We start from the raw sequence: 12,698 nt of genomic DNA, 5'->3' as shown, positions 1-12,698 counted from the left end.
GTCTGCATCTCCCAGACCCACAGACTAAAGAGCCTCTTGCTACCAGAAAAGGCAGCAACCCCATCAAAACACAACCCGTGCTTTGGCAATTCAGGAATCTCTGCTTCCTGTAATGCCAAGTTCACAATGAAAAGGTGGAAGAAGCAATTGAGTAAACCGGGGGTTCTCAAACTGGGGGTTGGGACCCTGCAGGGGGTCACGAGGTCATTACATGGGGGGTCGCGAGCGGTCAGCCTCCAACCCAAATCCTGCTTTGCCTCCAGCATTTACACTGGTGTTAAATAAGTAAAAACGTGTTTTTAATGTATAAGGGGGGTCGCACACAGAGGCTTGCTGTGTGAAAGGGGTCACCAGTACAAAAGGTTGAGAATCACTGCAGTAAACTGCTGCAGTTTTGGGACAGGAATTGTACCAAACTGCCCCTGAAAACGCAGTTATTCATTTCAGGACAAAACGTTTACAGATTTCAGGTGGCTCCAGTTTTGGGTGCTCTACTTAAGACACCTTAGGCCATGTTTACACTAGGAGCACTTCACTGGCATCGTTATATCCACAAAGTGCTCCCGGTGTTTAGCTTGTACAGGTGAAGCTGTGCTTTGTAGGAGTTTAGTAAAACCACCCCCAGGAGTAAAACAGGCTCTACCGGTAAAAGCGCAGCTCTGCCAGGACAACTGCACCTACACTAGGGACTTCTGCCAGCAAAGCTGTGTCAGGGATCACACCTCTTCTCACCCTTGACTGACTATAGCTATGCCTGCAGAAGTCTGTAGGGTAGAGCTGGCCTAGGGCCCAATTTTCAGAGATGCGGCTTAGGGAATTAAGGGGTCCTCTGCACCACAGAAAATGAAGCAGAAGACATCTCAGTGTGGAAACCCCAAAACTGCAGCACCACAAATTGGGGAAAACTGAAAATCTGCCTGTATCTCTCAACACTTGAGTTCTCCCTGGGATTTGACTCAAAACAACCAATCGGCCAGAGGACTCAGGTTTGAACAATTCTTTCTTGAATCAAGAGCTTTGGAACTCTGTGCACACAGCACAGACAAGACGAGCACTTGTTGGCCGTTGCATTAAATTCCAACAGGTGCATAAACTTTCTGGTCTTCTTAAGTTTCATCAGACAAATTCACAAACAAATGTATCCCTTATTTTGTTACTGAGACATGTCTAAATTCTATAGAAATTTTTTATATTATCATGGTGGAAAATGTGGACCCAGTTATGCTCTTAGCAACCCTGGTGTGAATCTAGAGTGGGCCTTTTTAACACAATCGTAGACACAAGCACAGGAAGGAATAGAATTTGTCCCTCTAATGCCAAGTCCTGCTCTACACACACAGTTGCACCAGTTTCACTAAATCTTTAATGAAACTGGTACCATTTCTGTGCAAGCCCTACCCAAGCAATACTCTCTAGCAGTGGTTTTCAACCTTTTTTCATTTGTGGATCCCTAAAAAAATTTCAAATGGAGGTGAAGACCCCTTTGGAAATCGTAGACATAGTCTGTGGACCCCTGGTTGAAAACCTCTCCTCTAGAGCTACTTGTTTTGGATAGGGCAACCCTGTTGTGTAAACACCCACTCCATTAAGAAGATGCCAGTTTCTCTTGTGCAGGGTACAAAGGGAACTGTCAAGATTTATGGGGAGTTTCTTAAGGGAAAGGGAAAAAGCCGCCCCCTCTCTCCACGCACGCACGCCTGCCTGCCTGCCTTTAATGCCCTCTCCTCTCCCAGTGAATTCTTGATGAGGTCAGATGGCCAGATAAGTTCAAACTGAGGTGATTAGGAGAGGAGACAAGGAAAAGAAGTTGGGATTCACCTGAGTCTGTTGTTGGCTGACATGTTTGTTTCACATCATAACTCAGTGACAGAATGGCAGCTGTCACAGGGACCGGTACCTGCTCATTCCTCACCCCTGAAAGAGCATAGAGATGGTGTGAAGAGATGGAACAGGGGGACAAAGATGCCCAATAGAGAGGGGCCCATTCCGGATTCTAACACTCCTGAACTTTGGGGTAGGGAAGCAAGAGGAGGTTTCAAGTATGAGGCAGAGTCCAGAATGTTGCAAAGGGCCCTTATCTCTATCTTGGACCATAAGCCAGACTCTGCATCACCCCCGGAGTCACAATTTGCATGTTGTTGGTTGCACCTCTCTCTAATGAGCACCCTGTACTGGAGAGCAGCAGCTCCCGGAAAAGTGGAGGTGGTAGGTGTGGGTTGGTTTTTTTTTAATTAATTTCGTTCTATATTGTACAAATCAAACCATTCACTCAGCACTGCCGGTTACAGTTCACAGACCCACGATAAGCTTCTAATCTGATGTATAACCTGATAAGTGGGCAAAGCACAAGCTATGTGAATGTGTAAAGAGAATAAACACACAGGGCAGCAACTATCTTTTTGTTCTGGGTTTGTACAGCACCTAAGGACAATGAGGTCCTGGTTGGTGACTAGGGCTCAGGTGCTACCATGAAACAAATATAGAATAATAGCAATACACAGAGAACCTCGCCATCTGCCAAAGACAAACAGATACATCAACACAATATTGCCAGCCCTTCGCGTTGGCTGCACAATGGAGCGAACCTCCCTGCCCCCAACGGGTTGCAGGCTCTAGGAAATCAATCAATTTATGGGGCAAGGGAGGGGAATATTGTTTCCTGAGGGAGCTGATGTATGTGTAAATTTAAATCAATACGTGTTGACATTTCTCACTTCATAAAATTGGAGGCCCTCAGAAAAAGAGGCTTCTTTATACAACAGGGGAACTTATGGGGCTAAATCTGCTATCCCCGCTCATAGTTTGTCACGGGTGTTACTTTGTTGATTTCTATTGTTAGGAAGATCAGAATCAGGCCCAACGAGCTAATTCAATTGTTAAATTTATAGTATTTATTCCCCTATTTACAGAGCCTAAAGTGTCCTTGTCCAATACTTGTAAAAGAGTTAATTGTTTCACATTAATGGATTTACAATTCTGTGGATTAGGGGATTCCTTTCAGGTATTCCCAGCAGGAGGGCTGCTAACTGTGGGACTTTCACACCACCATTGTGGAGAATGTGACAGATGCAGGTGAAAATCTTCTTCAACACCCCTCTGGTCCTGAAATGATGTGTGGGTTTTTTTCAAGCAATTCTGTCTCTTTCTTTAGGAAAGGCTATTAATATATTTCACCCACTCTTAAAAAGAAAAAATAATGTGGGGGAGGGAGAGGGCTGGAGGGGATTTTGCAAAGGTTCAATCTTCTCAGTCTTTGACAAAAGGATAGGGGAACCTTCCTGAAGGATAGAAAATAATTTTCTGGATTAAATAGGTGGTAACTTTTGCTTGGCCCTTAGCACAGGGGTGGGCAAACTTTTTGGCCTGAGGGCCACATCGGAGTTCTGAAACAGTATGGAGGGCTGGGTAGGAAAGGCTGTGCCTCCCCAAACTGCCTGGCCCCTACCCCCTATCCGCCCCCCTCAGAACTCCCGACCCATTGAACCCCCCTGCTCCTTGTCCCCTGACTGCCCCAACCCCTATTCACACCCCCGCCCCTTGACAGGCCCCCTGGGACTCCCACACCTATCTAACCGCCCCCTGCTTCCTGTCCCCTGGAATCCCCTTACTATGCCACTCAGAGCACCAGGACTGGCAGCTGCACCGCCTGGCCAGAGCCAGCCATGCTGCCGCGCAGTCTAGAGCACCAGGGCAGGCTGGTGGCTCGGCGCGGCGAGCTGAGGCTGTGGGGGAGGGGGGACAGCCGGGGAGGGGCTGGGGGCTAACCTCCCCGGCTGGGAGCTCCAGGGCCGGGCAGGAGGGTACTGTGGGCCGCAGTTTGCCAACCTCTGCCTTAGCACCTCACTGCTGGACACCATCAGCTAAAACCGCGGCTAATACTACGTAATTCTAAAATATTTTTGAATTTTAGAGACTTATTAATCAGAGACATTAACACATCTGTATTTGGTTAAAAATTAACGGATTTCCCCACTCTTACCCCCGCCCCCCAACACACCACCAGCCTTTTCTTTTAGAGAATGTTGGTAATTTTCCATCCTAAGACAGTTTATTATATGCAGCAGGCATGAGATTGGATTAATTTTTCATGTACAATAATCAAAACCCAGCTTCCTACAGAAAAGAATTCTGAGCATCTAGTGTCCTAGGAAACCCCTGCTGTGAAATCATAAAAATCAACATTTATGATTTGCAAAAATAATGATCCTTAAGGTATCAAGGTTCTCCAGTTACTGTTTTGTTTCTTTTAGCTACTTTATTCCATACGTCTTTCCCTTATTGACTTCAATGGAAACTGCTGTGTGCTCCTCACTTTTGAAAATCTGTCCACTTATTTGAGCACCTAAATACAGATTTAGGAGCCCAAACTGAAAATCTTGGCCCAGGACATATTGTGGTGCTCACAGGGAAAGCAACAGCACCAAGTACTCAGAAATTGCTTTATGATTAAATAACAAGCCACCTTTGTCTGAAAAGCAAAGCTAATGCCATTTACCTGGAGAATGTCAAAAAGGATCACACGAAACATGATCGCCTAATGCACTTGACTGTAGTTGTTGCATATTCCTCATAAATGCCCTCAGCAACCAATACAATATACCTTCCTGGGCTCTTTTGATTATTCTCAGCATGGCCCATTAACAATCCCTTGACCGTTCATAAGAGTAGAGGATTTGGCCAAAATGCTCCATTGTTGTGCAGCATGCTGGGTGGTTTCTTCCTTGCACCCAAGAAGTGGCTGATTTTCCGGGTGCCGTGCTATGTAGTTTGCTAAATTCTGTAACACCCTTCAGTATAAAGGGTACAATGTAATCCCATATATATAGATAGATAGATAGATATAGCTAGAGAGAGAGAGAGAAGGCATTTGCAGTGCTGTGGAGGATTCAATAAGAGTATATTTGAAGGGGAAGGAGGAGGGAAATCCGGGTAAGATTTTAAATGTCTCATTGAAACACATGCAGCAAATTCCTTCCCCTGCGGAAGTATTCTTTTTTTTGTGAAAACGGCCCTAAATGCTCTTTTCTGGTGCAGAGTTTCTTCGGCACTATTCCGAGTAGCAGGAGTATCTCGAGAAAACCAGTAAGGGCAATCGTTTCAAAGACAGCCTGTCCATTCAGTGTTATGGGGGCCGAGCTGTGGCTGTGCCCGCCTGCCAGGGCGGATCTTGGGGCGGGAGGTGAATGCCGGGCCGACCCTAGGTGCAAACTAGGATGCAAACGGGGCGAGCTTGGGCAGCTGTTTGCAGGGCGGAGGCGTTGGCGGCGGGCTCAATACAACCGCAGTAAAACGTACAGGTGTCACACAAGTAATGAATTAATCAATCCTCAGCTGACACACGCCCAGATGAAAGGGCTGCATTCCGCCCCCACCGCTCTCCCTGGGCGCTGCGCGGATCTGCCTCTGGGTCCCAGCGCCCGACCGCAGCGGCGTCTGCCTCTGCCGCCCATGTGTTCGGAGCTGTACGGAATCAGCACTCGTGGGAGCCGCCATGACGCTACGCGGGGGGAGGGGGGGAGACATGGGTGCCGCCATGATATTAGGCGCATGCGTGGTCGCTCACGGAGACTCTCCATTGAGAAGAATCCGGGGAGGGGGAGGAGCCGAGGCGTGAGGCGCCACCGAAGGGGCGGGGCTAGGCTCCGGGGCGCCGCTCCCTCCCTCCGGCCATGGCCACTGTGGATACCGAGGTGAGTGAGAGCGGCAGCGTCCATCTACCCCGGGCGGGGGAGAAGGCGGGGGGGGGAGGGTTGAGTGGTATCACCCAGGGCCAAACAGGCTCTGTGGGAGGGGAGGAGGGGCCCTGCCCCCCGCCCGCCCCATGGTTCAGTCCAACTCCGCGCTGAGGGGAAGAATGTGGGAGCCGCTGCCATTGTGTGTGTGGGGCCCGGGACTCTGTATAACTCACACCCCTCCCCGGCTAGCGAGTGGTATGGGCCATCCAGGTGCCGGGGCCCCCGATGGGCAGCAGCCATGCAGGTTCCGGGGCCCACGTGGCTCTGAGCCCGGCAGAGGTGGAATTGAGCCGTGCAGCGTCCGGGGCCCGCGGAGGGGGACGGAGGGGGGGCGTGTGAGCGCCGCGGGGGCAGTATGGATCATGCCGGGTCCCGGGCCCGAGGCTCCTCTGAGCCGTTCAGGAGGCAGGGCCTCGTGCGGGGCGTTATGAGCCATTCAGTGTCCTGGGCCCACGGGGCGGGGATGAGCCGGGCAGGGGGCGGGGCAGTCACGTGGGGGGCGGGGCTTGCGAGGGGTCGGTCCCCCTCAGAGCCAGCCTGGGGGTCCAGGGGGTGCTTGAGGGGGGCGGGGGCCCCAAGAGCATCATTGGCCCCGAGGGGGTTGGGGGCCGCATGGGGCCATTGCTGGTTGCAGGTGTCACTGGCCCCAGGAGACCCATTTGCCAAGTAGCTGCCGACCCTCAAGCACTGGTTGAAAGTTTTCCACTTGAAGGGCCACTAGGGACAAGCCATGCGCGGCTCCCGGTGGGGTCTGTGTGGGTCTGAACGTGGAAGTTTGGGGGGCCTGGGGGAGCCTCAGCCTTTTAGGGTGACCGTGTGTCCCTGACCCCTGTGTTTAGCCCTGTTCCATCCTGGCCAGGTTTGTAAGGAGCAGCTCTTCGTCCTGGTTTTCGTAAAACCTGCTGGCTCCGTGTCTGAAGGGTGCTGAACCGGTGACTTTGACAGCGGGCTGCTTAATCACATGTGTGCCTCAAGCACCATCCCCCACACCCATCCCATCCCGACACTGGGGTGCAGGTTCTGAGAGCCCTGTCCTGGCAAGAGGAACGAGTCCTGGGGATCATTGACCCAGAGCTCACTAGGGAGCTGCATAGTGTGGGCCCCAATGGTTAGTTATGAAAGGAAGATTGTCTGTTTCTTACCCACTGCTGGGATTTTAAGCACCCACTAGAGGGGGAGATGATTTCCCCCCCCCCTCCAGTGGGGATAGCTGATACCCACTTATCCTTTACACATGCACACATTCAGGGCTTCTCTCAAGACCAGCTCCCTCTCCCCCCAAAATAACCGTGTGACTAATGTATCAGTATCACCACAGTCCCAAGTAACTCCAAGGGTACTGTGTCAATACTCTTTTGCTCTGCCCTTCCCCGCACGTTGAAATCAATATAAAATTTCCCTCTTCCTCCAACTTAACCAATGAGTACAACATAACACCCCCCCCCCCATATGCACAACCAATTAATCAAGGGGTTGGTGTTTCATTGCCATCCACTCACCTCAGTTATAGGATGTGTGGAGATTTTGGAGGGATACATTTAAAATCAATACAACCTCTTCTCAGTCAAACAAGTGAAGTTGGAGGTGGCGAAAAGGAAATACATTTTTATTAAACAGGCCCATTCCAAATTACATTGAGGAAAATGAGCATTCAGAAAGAGCTAGTTGGCATCTTGAGCAGGAGTGGGGTAGGCAAATTTTCCATTGGAGAAAACAACTTTTGGGGCCTAGGAACTTTTAGTGTTCCATGAAAACAAAGGAGATTCCAGGCTCTCTTTGGTTACCGAGTGTGTATCCGTTGGCATCCTTTCACTTTCCCTTTGCCTGCTTGGCAGTAGTTTAGATGAGGGGGGCTCCCAGTTACTACAGAGAATTCTTTCCCCTGTGTCTGGCTGCTGGGTCTCGCCCACATGCTCAGGGCCTAATGGATCGCCATATTTGGGGTCGGGAAGGAATTTTCCCCTGGGCCCTGGGTCAGATTGGCAGAGATCCTGTTTTTTTATTTTTTCCTTCCTCTGCATCATGGGGCATGGGTCATTTGTAGCTTTGAACTAGTGTAAATGGTGGATTCTCCTGTAACTTGAAAGTCTTTACATCATGATTTGAGGACTTCAGTACCTCAGCCAGAGGGTCTGGGTGTATTACAGAAGTGGGTGGGTGAGGTTCTGTGACCTGCGATGTGCAGGAGGTGAGACTAGATGTTCATGATGGTCCCTTCTGGCCTTAAAGTGTGAGTTGGTGCAGCAGCCTCTACAGTCAAGGTTATGTTGATCAGAAAAAGGTGATATTGAAGGACCGGAGAGCCCCCTGGGTCAGAAATGGAGTTGGAGGTTGTGACACACTTTCTGTGGGAGGTTTGTCAGAAATCTGTCAGTGAACTCAGACCATAAAGTTTCCATCCATGAAGATTTTATTTTGACTCAACACTCACGTTCAGTCGTTTGAAATGCACCGAGTCTGAAATGCTAGGGAATGTATCAAATTCAAATCCAAAATCCCTGAAGGAGGTGGTGTTTGCCAGCTACCCTCACCACATGATGGCAATTAGTCATCAGATTCATAGCTCTAAATATCCCCAAAGATTGCGTAGATTCATAGCTCTAAATGTCCCAATAAAGAAATACAGGCATCACACTGAGCGAAGATGCCTTTTGCTTGCTTTGCTACCGAACGCAAGACTAAGACTTTCCCCCAAGCTTTCTTTTTGAACATAGTTTCAGAATATACAAGTTGCACTGAAGTGAAGAGTAAACACTAGCTTGCAGCAGTGAACAAGATTTTTCCTGTGCATAAGAGAACAGACAAGATGATATATAAATATACAATAGCATTATTAACTGGTTACAAATAGCTGCTGCAGATTGATAATTGGATACATCATAATCATATCCACTAAGCACTTAATGATCAGTATCCGCCAACAGCCGGGCTGGACCTGACATTCAGGTGTGCAGTAGTATATGCTGTCACCTTTCACCGCTTTCTGGTTTAATCCTGTATCCAAAATACTGCAGTGTGGCAGAGGAAATTTCAGCCCCATGTGCGATGAAGTTTGTGGGAGAGTTATGCAGATGGTAACATTAGCAGTTCTTTGTAAAATAGTTTGAAGGTGGAACGCTCAATCTAAATGCTTGTCGGGTGAGATCTTGAATTTCTTACTCAGGGGAAGCCTTCATTAACTTCAGTAGGCATTTTGCTCAAGTAAGGACCACATACATCATATTCAGTCACAATTGCAGTCTAGAGGCCTGATCCTGCTGCCCTTATTCATGTGAGTAATAACAGTAGGGCTTTTAAAGGGGATCAGGTATTAATCTTGCTGTGTGATTTAAGAGTTAGTATCCAGGCAATTCCATCATTTTAATACACCAAATTCTGCCTTCAGCTACAGTGGCTGATTGATGTGGCGCTGTATGGTTGTAACTGAGGGCTCTTTCCCCATGAACTCTTTATATATAGTTTAGTCTTGCAAATAAAAATGTACACATACTGTGGGGGAAATCTCCAAGGATCTTGCCTGAGGGGCTATTCCGTATACAATTCTCTGGAGGATTATTGAGCATTATTGCTCTGAGGGCACTGGCTTAATATCTACAGCAGTGGGACATGGAGGGCGGAGGGGAAATGGTGAGTTATTTAGATCACTCTCATAGTTTAGTCTCCCCCTCTGTCCCTCCCAGCTCCAAGAAGTTTAGGGACCAGAGTCTCCCCTGATTTATACCATATGTAACCCCACTGACATCAATGGGGATGGAGTGCATGTAAATGAGGGCAGAATATTGGAAACTGATGCAGATTTTTAGACTAGAGGCTAGCAGTTGGGTTTGTAAGGAGGAATAGCCCTTACATCCCACAACTGGAATGGGAAAGCAGGGAGTGACAGATCCTTCTCTGTCATCCCATGATCAATTTGTATTGCCAGATAATAACACGTAGCTCTTTAGTGGATCTCACAGCACTTTACGCGAGAGGTAAGCACCTTAGCGAAGAAATTGAGTGGGATTGGGGAATTGGTTGTGGCCAAGAGTCGTGGTTTGTTCTTTCCTGTGTGAGCTTTGTGCTCAGAAAACACGATATGTCTGATATACCCTAAGTAAAGAATAAGCCTTTATAATCTAGAACAAACATGTGGGCAGTGTCCACACCAGACTTTACAAACGTGTTAAGTACCTCAAGTTAAATGGCAGTCCGTTAACTCTAGGGAAAATGCCTAGAGTAATAAAGTCCGTGCTGAGGCTGGGGGCAGAAATATGTATTTAGCACCAACCTAAGCACTGAAAGGCAGGTTTGTTCTCCAGTGATTACTACCTTGTGGCAAGCCCTATAGGGTGGGATTCATAGATTCTGAGGCTGGATGGGACCATTGTGATCATCTAGTGTGACCTCCTGTATAACACAGGCCAGAGAATGTCTCCAAAATAATTCCTAGAGCGATCTTCTAGAAAAACAGCCAGTCTTGATTTAAAAATGGTCGGTGATGGAGAATCCACCACAACCCTTGGGAGATTGTTCCAATGGTTAATTACCCTCACTGTTAAAAATGTACACCTTACTTCCAGTCTGAATTTGTCTAGCTTCATCTCCCAGCCAGTGGACTGTATTACCCCTTTCTCTGCTAGACTGAAGAGCCCATTATGAAATATTTGTTCCCCATGTAGGTACTTATCGACTGTAATCAAGTCACCCCTTAATCTTCTGTTTGTTAAGCTAAATAGATTGAGCTCCTTGAGTCTATCACTTCAAGGCAGGTTTTCCAATCCTTTAATCATTCTTGTGGCTCTTCTCTGATCCCTTTTGAATTTATCGACATCCTTCTTGAATTGTGGGCACTAGACCTGGATGCAGAATTCTAGCAGGGGTCGCACCAGGGCCATATACAAAGGTAAAATAACCTCTCCACACCTACTCAAGATTTCCCTGTTTACACATTCCAGGATCACATTAGCTTTTTGGCCACAGCGTCACCCTGGGAGCTCATATTCAGCTTTTTATCCACCACAACCCCCAAATCTTTTTCAGAGTCACTGCTCCCTAGGATAGAATCCCCCATCCTGTAAACATGGCCTGCGTTCTTTGTTCCTAGATGGATACATTTACATTTAGCCATATGTAAACGCATATTGTTTTCTTGCACCTAGTTTACCAAGCGCTCTGAATCAGTGACTTGTCCTCTTCATTATTTACCACTTTCCCAATTTTTGTGTCATCTGCAAAGTTTATCCGTGATGATTTTATGTTTTCTTCCAGATCATTGATAAAAATGATAAATAGTGTAGGGCCAAGAACTGATCCCTGCAGGAACCCATTGGAAACACACCCACTCAATAATGACTCCCTGTTGACAGCTGCATTTTGAGACCTATCTGTAGAACCATATCTGTGCCTCTGTAGTGGAGATATCCTTCCGTTTTTACACCTAGAGAAGTTCATCTGCATGGTTGCGAATGGTTGAGAGCCTAGTTAATTAACTGTCCTGCAAGTATGATACAGACAGGACCCACACAGGGGATACCTGCCTTCTTTACTTCTCCTGTGGATGATTTTTGTTCATTGCAGGTTTTTACATAAGGTTAGTTTGATTCTTTAGGTCTTAGACCTTAGGTCAGGGGTGGGCAAACTTTTTGGCCCGAGGGCCACATCTGTGAATAGAAAATTGTATGGTGGGCCATGAATGCTCACAAAATTGGGGTTGGAGTGTGGGAGGGGGTGAGGGCTCTGGTTGGGGGTGCGGGCTCTGGGGTAGGGCCAGAAATGAGGAGTTCAGGGTGTGGGAGGGGGCTCTGGGCTGGGGCAGGGGGTTGGGGAGCAGGAAGGGGTGCAGGCTCTGACTGGGGATGTGGGCTTTGGGGTGGGGCTGGAGATGAGAGGTTTGGGGTTCAGGAGGGTGCTCTGGGCTGGGATTGAGGGGTTTGGAGGGTGGGAGGGGGATCAGGGCTGGGGCAGGGGGTTGGAGCGTGGGGGGAGGTTCAGGTGTGCAGGCTCTGGGCGGTGCTTACCTCAAGTGGCTTCCGGAAGCAGCGACATGTCCCTTCTCCGGCTCCTATGTAGAGGCGCGGTCAGGTGGCTCTGTACGCAGGGCCGGCTCCAGCATTTCTGCCGCCCCAAGCAAAAAAAAAAAAAAAAGCTGCGATTGCGATCGGCGGCGGCAGTTGGGGGGGAAAAAAAAAAAAAAAAAGCCGCGATCGGCGGCGGCAGTTCAGCGGCAGGTCGTTCGCTCCTAAAGGGAGTGAGGGACCTGCCGCCCCCGAATTGCCGCAGGTGCCGCCCCTCTCCCTTGGCCGCCCCAAGCACCTGCTTGTTAAGCTGGTGCCTGGAGCCGGCCCTGTCTGTACGCTGCCCTGTCCGCAGGCACCGCCCCTGCAGCTCCTATTGGAGCGCTGGAGGGGGCTTTTGGAGTGCATAGGAGCGAGAGTGGGGCCATGCTGTGCCTTCCGGGAGCCACGTGGTGCGGCCTTCAACCCTGCGCCCCAGCTGGAGCACCGGAGCGGGGCAAGCCCCAGACCCCACTCTCCAGCGGGAGCTCACGGGCCGTCTTAAAATGGCTTGCGGGCCGAATCCGGCCTGCGGGCGGTAGTTTGCCCACCCCCGCCTTAGAGTCAACAACATGCTGAAGATTAAAGCTTGGGGGCCTGACTTGCTTCTTGCTCCCACCAATTTTACCCCAGTGCACCGGCAGGTTCATTGAGTTTGGTGGAGATACTCCTGATTTGCACCAGCCTCAAGCCCTTGGGCTTTTGGAAATGTGCCCTTTCTAAAATGATGACTTGGGGTATAGCTCCTCCACAGTACATGGGGCCCAGGCAAAGTCCCTAAGGGGTGCATTTTATCTGTGATGAATAAGAAGTGGGGTATCCCCTCCCCCCCCCAGACATCTGTCCAGGGTTGTGTCAGTTTGCTAGTCAAGGCATGTCTTCCCAAGGCCTGTTGATGAACAAAGCTGCTGGCCCACCTGTTGTGTGATAC

At 49.2% G+C, this 12,698-nt stretch overlaps 1 protein-coding gene across 2 annotated transcripts in view; it reads left to right on the top strand.

Moving 5' to 3' along the window:
* Positions 1-5,639: 5,639 nt before the first annotated feature.
* EHMT1 (euchromatic histone lysine methyltransferase 1) overlaps positions 5,640-12,698 on the top strand; it is a 163,030-nt gene continuing 155,971 nt past the window's right edge. For both annotated transcript variants that reach the window (XM_054007471.1, XM_054007465.1), the window contains exon 1: positions 5,640-5,690. The gene's annotated coding sequence lies outside the window, so the exon portion shown is untranslated. The remainder of the gene's footprint in view (positions 5,691-12,698) is intronic.

The sequence above is a fragment of the Malaclemys terrapin genome, chromosome 17 (genome assembly GCF_027887155.1).
Source record: "Malaclemys terrapin pileata isolate rMalTer1 chromosome 17, rMalTer1.hap1, whole genome shotgun sequence".
Classification (NCBI taxonomy): domain Eukaryota; kingdom Metazoa; phylum Chordata; order Testudines; family Emydidae; genus Malaclemys; species Malaclemys terrapin.
The sequence above is the reverse complement of the archived record's forward strand: the minus strand, read 5'-3'. Positions and strand labels throughout refer to the sequence as shown.